Below are 9,051 nucleotides of genomic sequence, written 5' to 3'. Positions count from 1 at the left end.
TTATTGAACTTGAACCTAGTGGCGGTGGGCGGCGATTTTTCGAACAAAATTTTCGACGAAGCATATTTCTAGCTCGGTTGGTTTGTTTGTCGTGTCGAATGGTCGTATTTGAGGTTCTGAGAATCTACAAGTAATTGATGAGATGCCATTACATCCACAATAAGTCACTGTTTGGTGCGCTCTATGGTCCGGAGCTGTGATACTTCTTCGAAAACGACGAGGGAACTACTGTTACCGTCAATCCGGAACGTTTTCGTAATATGATAACCGACTTTTGTATGCCTGTGGTTTCAACAAGACGGTGCCACATCCATATGCCATACAACTCGACTGAATATATATTGGAAAACACATTTCCTGGTCGCAAAATTTATCGATGTCAACTAGCCACCAAGATCATGCGATTTGACACCTCTGAACTTTTTTTTGTGGAGGTATATGGAAGACCGTGTTTACTCAGATAAACCTTTAACTCTTGAGTACTTGAAAGCCAACATTCGTCAAGTTATGGCTAACGCCCAATATGTGTCAAAAAGTAGTTGAACATTACATCAAAAAAATCGATGCTTGCAACAATTCGCGTGGTGGTCATTTAAATGATGTAGTGTTTCACACATAATGGCAACGTTCAAATTGTTGGATAACCCTGTATAATTTTTTCATTAAGATACCTGGTATTTTGAAAAGTAAAAATGAATTTTCGAGTGTTGCCAATATTTATTTGTCCTAAGGTGTACCTTATTGTTTAACTCTTTACCACATTAAATATTCATACTTTTAATTTTTAATTTGTTTATGGATTTTAAACTCAAACAACATTTTTATGTCTTAATTTCGAGTAAGCTTTATCAAAGATTAAGCGAGTTGGCATGTTATCAATTAAAAATCTTAAAGTTTTTCATGGAAATCTTGCAAATGCTAAGTGAAATTTGTTTAAAATATTTCATGATACTTGGCCGCATTCACAAAGAATTATTAGCGTTCTTTTCCTTAACAATAAATGAAATCCATCCGATGAACACCTCAGCTTAGGTCTAACCTCTCTGATTCCAAGACTCAACTTGAAATTGTTGTTTTTGTAAGTCTCTCTTTCACACCTCTTTCGTTTATTTTATGATGTTCTTGCTCCAACGCTCCAACGAGAATGAGTCTCAGTTTAATGTGCGTTTATTTTCGACTTGTGAGCCTTCCAAGCTGGGACTCCCGAATGAACCTTCCATTTATTCACAAGTGGTCATGTATCATACGACTATACTCTCGTAGCTCGGCTGTGACTTAGCCTTTCCAGTCCGCGAATGACGTTCAGATGTGCGACTTGAAATCGCGGCAGTGGAGGCGCGCATGCAACCATCAGGTCTATCCAAACCAAACCGAAACGTCAGTCAGTGAATTCCGATGCCACAGGTGAGCTGTGCGCGCACGCGAACTTAGAAAAACTTATCTCTCCAAAGAATCCGCGTTAAGAGAAAAACGAACAAAACTCAACATCAGTAACAAAAACACCGATAAGTTCTTAGTGGACTCTGGGTCTGGACGTTAAGCTAAGGCCACATGAATGGTTGGACAACAATCGCGTCTCCCATTGGATTGTTGTGCGGTAGCGCCACCAGATACGTTGAAGCGCTAATTGGTGCCCCCAGGTGTATCCATTTAAGATTTTGAAGGCGGGAGAAGTGCGTTTTTTGTTTCGTTCTTTGTTCGTTTTGTGTGACAGCAACAGTGACAGTAGCGCGTTGACAAATAATAAAAATAATGGCGCTTGATTAAAGGAGTTGTCGTGTCACTTTAAATCACACTTACCACTAACCAGTTATTAAACGTGACGGACGACCGACGACGATGCATTATGTATTTATTTATTCAGTGTCTACTAATGTTTATAATAATTATTAATTAAAAGTGCATAATAAAGTACATCTTTTAAGAAACAATTAAAAAATAATTATCAAACATAATTTTGTTGGAAACAAAAATCATACAATTTCTAATCAATTCCCGTAACATTTTTGTTGTGTTTTATTTAAATTTCATATCATTGCTTTGCGATTGTTTTGTTTTGGATTTGTTTTTATTAATTTAATCCGCCGCGCGTTTTCTCATTCACGGTTTAACAGTTCGTGTTTGAACGCAGTCTCGTAATAAATGTTAATGTGTGTTAATTTCCCAATCATTTTTGTGATGCATTTTTAACAATTTTTCTTTTTTCAATTCCAATTCCAATTCCAAACTTGAATCGAATTGAAGAACAACAATAATAAATTTTTTTTATTAAAATATTAATTATAATTGCTAAGGTGAAGTTTTTAGTGCTTTTTGTTGTTTATATTTTTTGCATTTTTGTTGTTAAAGAAGAAATATTATTTTTTTATTAACAAAAAGTTACATGACTGAGTTTATTATTGTTTTGTTGAAAGCGGTATTTAAAGAGGGGAGCTTATGTATGATTGATTAAATTATACGTGGGAGTTAAGATGATGGAGAAGTTCGTTTGTACAATATATAACATGACATTCGTCAATTTAAGTGCAAATCTACACGTGAGTGCTCATTATCATTAACACTTTATTTCAACTTAAACCTACTTATGTAAATTTTGTTTCTTATTTATGATTGAATTCAATGAAAATTGGAATAGTTATTAAATTATTAAATTTGATGAGTTATTAGTTTGGATCACGACTTAAAATGATACCTTGATTTTGCATTTTAAGCATCATAAGGTAAATCTTTTAATTAAAGATAGTTTTTTTTAATCCGTTTTATCTTCCTGGTTGTTCTTGTCAAAATATAAAAGGCTGTCAGATTAGCTGCGCGAGTCCGTAAATATTCATTTAAAAAGTGCATACATAATTTGTTTTAAATAATGATTTTACGCAAATTTGATTTATCATCAAGAACATTTGTATACAGAGTTCAGAAAGTATATTATGTTTTATGTTAGTGAAAAGGAGACTTACTAGACAGAGTCTTATTTTCCAAGTACAGAGTTACAGAGATTCTTTTTATGAATTTAATTATGCAAAATTTAACAATTCAAAAATTCATTATTGTAAATAATGGGACTTTCCTGCTCTTACCAACTTTTTGGAAAAGGGTTTTTCAATAAGATCGGATAGATGTTAAAATAGAATTAAACAAGTTGTATGTGAGGTTTTAAAAAAATAATGTTTGTATTTGAAAGGCGCATGTATGCAATTCAATGTGGAATACGACATCATTCAAATACCCGACTCGGTTTCCTACGGTGGCACTTATCCGATTGTTCCAATTTTCAATGACTTTTGCACATATGTTCGGCTAAATTTGAGCAATGGCCTGTGTAATTTAGAGCATCGGTTGATTGTGGCTTATTTTCATAGACCTGCGACTTCAAGAAACTCCCCAGGTCTAGGAGGTCAAATTGCCTCACCTTGGCCAATTCACATCACCCTTGGTGAATCTCGCGTGGGCTGGTGTCTTTTTGGTCCCATATTTGGCAATTTTGCTTGTTAACACAGCCATTCATCCAAAAATGCGCCATTCATCCAAAAACGGCATTGTCTATGGTCATGAACTTTGCTCCTGAGCCAGTTGGATCATGTATGGGTGTCCAAGTCCCGACGGAAAATTTGCCAAGTTGAAGTCTGTGAAAGGCCGAGTTCTTGTGCACGACGAGGAATAGACTACCTCAGGTTTTGCTGTACACTTCCACGGACAGCGGCGTTTAATCGGCCGATCTTGCGACCCTTGAACGTACGGGTGTTGGCTGATCATTTACTGTAACGGTCGTCTCGAAAGTATTAGAATTCAAAATTGAATTGTTTTAAGAACTTTTTGTGTACTAATTTTTGTCTTGAAATCAGTCTTTGTATCGTTATAATCTCGTTTAAAATCATACTCCGATCGATGATATTCTGATTTTTTTTGTTGATGAAAAGTCAGATAAAAGATTCAAAAAAGATAACTTTGTGAATTTTCAAAAAAAATATTCAAGTATTTGCTTATAAAATGGTTTCGTCAAGGCCTTTTTTATATATTTTCCGTTACTTTGGGTATCTAAATTATATCTGATGTGTCTAAAAACTATAATAGCAAATGTGGATCGCTGATGTAGATAAGGGTTTTCAATGGAACAATAGGTACGGTTCCTATAATACAGTACAGCTGTCTTAACCATAATTTCAATAAGAGGAATTATTATCGGGATGAATAAAATATATAAATTAGGTGGCGAAACAGTCCATTCAGAAGTAGGGCCTAGTAAGTTACAACCATTACAGTTGTCGAGGATGGAGGGGACCTACAGTTTTAAGCCGAATTCGAACGAATAATTTGTGAAAGCACATTTCATGACAAAAATTACTCTTGGTGGATTTGTCAATTCCAAGCAAGAGGCAATACCCGTGAAAAATAACTTAAGATTTGTCGAGGATGGAGGGGACCTACAGTTTTAAGCCGAATTCGAACGAATAATTTGTGAAAGAACTTTTCTTGACAAAAAATTACTCTTGATGGATTTGTCAATTCCTATCAAGAGGCAATACCAGTGAAGAATAACTTTAGATAGCACAGGCAGGGATCTAACCCCTGACCTCTACCATGCATTCCAATATTCTACACATTACGCAACGGTTACAACCCGGGATAAATATAGTTTGGAGAAAATATTTATGATGGGACAATTAAGAGGTTAACTTCTTTTCCACAACTATATCCCACAAAGATACGATGCTCCCGTTGTGTGTGATCTTTGTAACATGCATGAGAGGAAGGATACCATACATTTAATGGGACGGTTTTGAATCCCAACTGAAACGAGAATGAGTTCAACGTCTCAAAATTATTTAATTATTGCAAAGCTGGTTCAGGGTATTGACAGACGATACTAAATGAAGACTAGTCATTTGTAAAAAACGTACGAAACACCACATCATCCTCGGTTCCAACGCTCGTCCACAATGACACTCCCTATGCAAGCTCGATTGATAAAGCCAGATTGCTTGCAGCTCAGTTTGCTGTTTGCAATTTGACGCTACCGGAAAGTGTCATGAGAGCTTAAATGATTCTATGGGACGAATCTTCTTTCGCACTCTTACAGTTGCAAGAGTACTGAAAGACCTTGACATACACAAATCCGCTGACCCGGATAGTATCTCCTTAATTGTTCTGAAGAGGTGTTCTTCATCGCTGGCAAAACCACTGCGTAAACTTTTCCATCTTTCCTACTTACAGGTCTCTTTCCGAGTGGATGGAAAATAGCATTTGTCCAGCCTGTCCCTAAAAAGGCGAATCCTGCTCTCCCTCTAACTATCGTCCAATAGCTCTCACGCCACTTCCTTCAAAGGCCATGGAAACGCTGATTGAATATCAGCTCAAAAAAACGACTCAAAGAACGGAAGCTTCTTAATGACCGACAGTATGGTTTTCGTAGCAATAGGTCCACTGGTGATCTCATGGTCTATCTCACCGAACAGTGGAACAAATTTTTACATCGTTTTGGAGAAAGTAAAATTATTGCGCTTGATATTTCAAAAGCATTTGATAGAGTTTGGCACCAAGCTCTCTTATCGAAAATGCGTACTTTTGTTGTTGATGAATCTCTTCTTCGTTGGATTAAAAATTACCTTTCAAACCCTCTTTCTTATATTCATAAATGATCTTATATCTGCCACTTCTAATCCATTAACCTTGTTTCGCCGATGACTGTACCCTTAGCTTCTCATACTCGTTTCTAGATTCACATCCTTGTCCTTCGGATGTGGAACTTAAACGACAGCGTATGATAAGCTCATTAAATTCTGATCAAAAACCGTGTAGAATTTAATGCTTGGAAGACTCAATGCTGTCTCCTGACGTTCAAGCGTAACACACCCCCGATGACACTATCTATGAGTGGCACTTGCATCCAAGAAATTAATCAACTGTCAGTACTTGGTATGTGTATCACAGATCACCTTTTAAGAAACGATCATATATTTGATATTGCCAAAAATGTTGCCAGGTGCTTAGGATTTCTCCGACGCACGGTGCAAGAAATTTTTAACCCCTTCTGATCTGGCTGTAATTTACAAAGCCTTCATCCGTCCAAGCCTTGAATAAAATCCGCATAGCTAGGCAGGTGCCCCTAAAAGAAGTTTAAATCTTTTAGATAGAATACAAAAAAGGGCTTTAAAAATGATAGGCTATAATGATGAACTGTAATCGAAACATTTTTATCGCTAGAACACCACCGCAATGTTTCATGCCTTTCGTTTTTTTATCGATATTTTTACAAACAATATTCTGTTGAACTAGCCAGTTGCGTTCCCCCCTTAAACTATTTAGCCGTAATACTCGCACTTCCAGAAATGCACATCAGTTTACCCTTGAGCTCAATTTCGGGCTTAATGTCAAATATAGAGATTCTTTCTTAAATCGCACATCGAGAATGTGGGATGCTTAAGCCAACTCTGTTTTTTAATCCCATTTTGATGTTCACAACTTTAAGACCAATGTGCACCGGTATCTCCTTTAAAATCCTTCCTTATTTTCCTAATGCTCGCACTGTGTTTAAATATAAACATATAAAGGGTACTAATAACCCCTTGAGCGCCTGTAAATTATAAAAAAAAACATTTAGAGGAAGACAAATGATCATTGGTCTTGAATTTCTGATTATGCGAATGGGAAAGTAAAACCAACCTGGATAAGAAACTCTGGAAAATGGAAAAATATGGTCGAAAAAGTATTTCTATACTTGTCGGTATGTACGAAGTTAGATTTGAGGTTATATTGATCACCATTCCTAAGAAACGAAGGAATATAACTATTCAGTCCAATAAATCAGCGTTTGAGGAATTACCTATAAAACTATAAAACATTGATAATAATGAGATTTTTTACGTTATTTCAACAAAACAAATTTGTCCATAGTTGATGATGTTCCAGCTATCAGCTTAAAATCTATACCTATTTTTTAAATTTTATTCAGTAGGCGTTTTAATGTTTTCAATGGGTCTCATAATAAAAACATATTTTTAAAAATAAAATAATGTTACTAGCTGTAGGGTTTCAAATCTCCCAAATCTTCTTATCCAATACATTTTTCTCAAAATCCATGGCTCCAAACGGGATATTTTCCCGAATTCAGTTTTCCAAACAAATTTGCTTTCCCAATTTTTTTTTCCGAAAAAATTGGCGTCCAAAAACAATTTTTGGCTCAATTTGCAGCATTAGCGCAGCACGAATTTCGACACGCGTTGTTTTGAGTTTAGAAATTTGATAACCTCTGTGAAATTTGAGATCACTGCCAATTATGTGATTTGAGCATTTTAACTTTATTTAATCACTTTAGTAAACGAAAGTAATTAATTTTATTTAAAGAATAAGATTTAAAGTTTTAATCATCATTTCCATCCATACCATATAAATTTTTGGAGTTCCTTAAAAATCTGATCACGTTTTCAAAAACGTGAAACATCTCTTGAATAGAATTTGAGCATTACGAGTTATAATTTATACTTGCTATTTTTTTAAACTACAAAACGGAATTGGGGTATTTTTTCCAAAGCTAGGAAACTTTAAACAGTCTTATGATATTGTTATAAGGTTGATAATTCCATGGTATATATTTTTAACTTCCTTTAGGAAGTTATTGTAATGGGTCCGATTTGTCAAATTGAAAATTTTGACACTTCTCGACGTTTCAAGGTCCCTAGAGTCGAAATAAAAGATTTTTAAAAAGATGTCTGTGCGTGCCGACGCGACGTTTTTTTCGTCGTCCATAGCTCAACAACCAGACGAGATATCGATTTCAAACCAATTTTGTTAAACAGATAATAAGGCAGAAAGATGCAGAAAGGGCTCTCAAGAAAATTGCGTGGGTGTTTTTTTTTACCATAGCAATTTAAAAAAAAGGTGAACATTTTGGTTAACCCTAAATATCTTACGAACCAAAAACCCTAGAGACTTGAATTAAATTTTATATAATATATTGTAACGTGATATCAAAAAAGTATGTTTTTTGAAAAAAAAACCGTTTTACTTTTATCTTTCAAAAAATTTTGTTTTTAACATTAAGTAAAATTTTGAAAAAAATCGCATCGGCAGTTTTTTTACAAAAAATTAAAAACTGAAAAAAAATTAACAAAAGATGGTAAAAAGTGATTTTCGACTCTAATATCTTTTCAAGAATTTAAGATAATAGCTTCTGACTAATTTTTACGCATAAAAAATATTGTTTTCAACATTAGGACAAATTTTGAGAAAAATCGAATATACAACTTTTACCAAAAAAAAAAACCTAAAAAAAATTTATAAAAGTTGATAAAAATTAATTTTCGACTCAAATATCTTTTTAAAAATTTGAAATATTGGCCTTAAACTACTTTTATCTTTCAAAAAATATTGTTGTTAACATTCATTAAAATTTTGAAAAAAATCGAATTGACAGTTTTTGTACAAAAAATTAAAAACCTAAAAAAAATTTAACAAAAGTTGGTAAAAATTGATTTTAGACTCAAATATCTTTTCGAAACTTTGAGATATTATCTTCAAATTAATTTTATCTTATAAGAAATATTGTTTTCAACATATTTCGATAAAATTTTGAAAAAAATCGATGTGACATTTTTTTTACAAGAAATACAACTCTAAAAAAAAACAATACTAAAATTGGTAAAAATTTACTTTCGACTCAAATAGCTTTTCAAAAATTAAAAATATTGGCTTCAAACTTATTTTATTTTACAGAAAGTATTGTTTTCGATATTCATTAATTTTTACATATAAAAATCCAACAGTCCGTTTTTTTCATAAAAAATAAAATCTAAAAAAAATAGTACGCAAATTTGGTAAAAATTAATACGAGTACATATAGACAAACTTTGAAGCAAGACAAATTGACAGACGGGAATGGAAGTTATCAGTGTGGGTCGCATCCCAACCTCTTTTTTAAATATGTTTTCTGGCATATGGCAGCGGTGGCTACGAGTTGACCAATATTTCTATAGATCCTGATGGTTGTATTAAGTACGAGTTGCTAGTTTGTCGGAATAAGCCAGTAATTTAACATAGTCCCAGAGGCGTTAAGTA

The 9,051-nt window shown here is 33.9% G+C and overlaps 1 protein-coding gene across 2 annotated transcripts in view; it reads left to right on the top strand.

The window, feature by feature from the left end:
- Positions 1 to 2,340: 2,340 nt before the first annotated feature.
- The window catches only part of LOC129941862 (protein jim lovell), a 73,196-nt gene continuing 66,485 nt past the window's right edge, over positions 2,341 to 9,051 (top strand). For both annotated transcript variants that reach the window (XM_056050623.1, XM_056050621.1), the window contains exon 1: positions 2,341 to 2,537. The gene's annotated coding sequence lies outside the window, so the exon portion shown is untranslated. The remainder of the gene's footprint in view (positions 2,538 to 9,051) is intronic.

The sequence above is a fragment of the Eupeodes corollae genome, chromosome 1, assembly GCF_945859685.1.
Source record: "Eupeodes corollae chromosome 1, idEupCoro1.1, whole genome shotgun sequence".
In the NCBI taxonomy this organism is placed as follows: Eukaryota; Metazoa; Arthropoda; class Insecta; order Diptera; family Syrphidae; genus Eupeodes; species Eupeodes corollae.
This window is presented reverse-complemented; position numbering and strand designations above follow the sequence as displayed.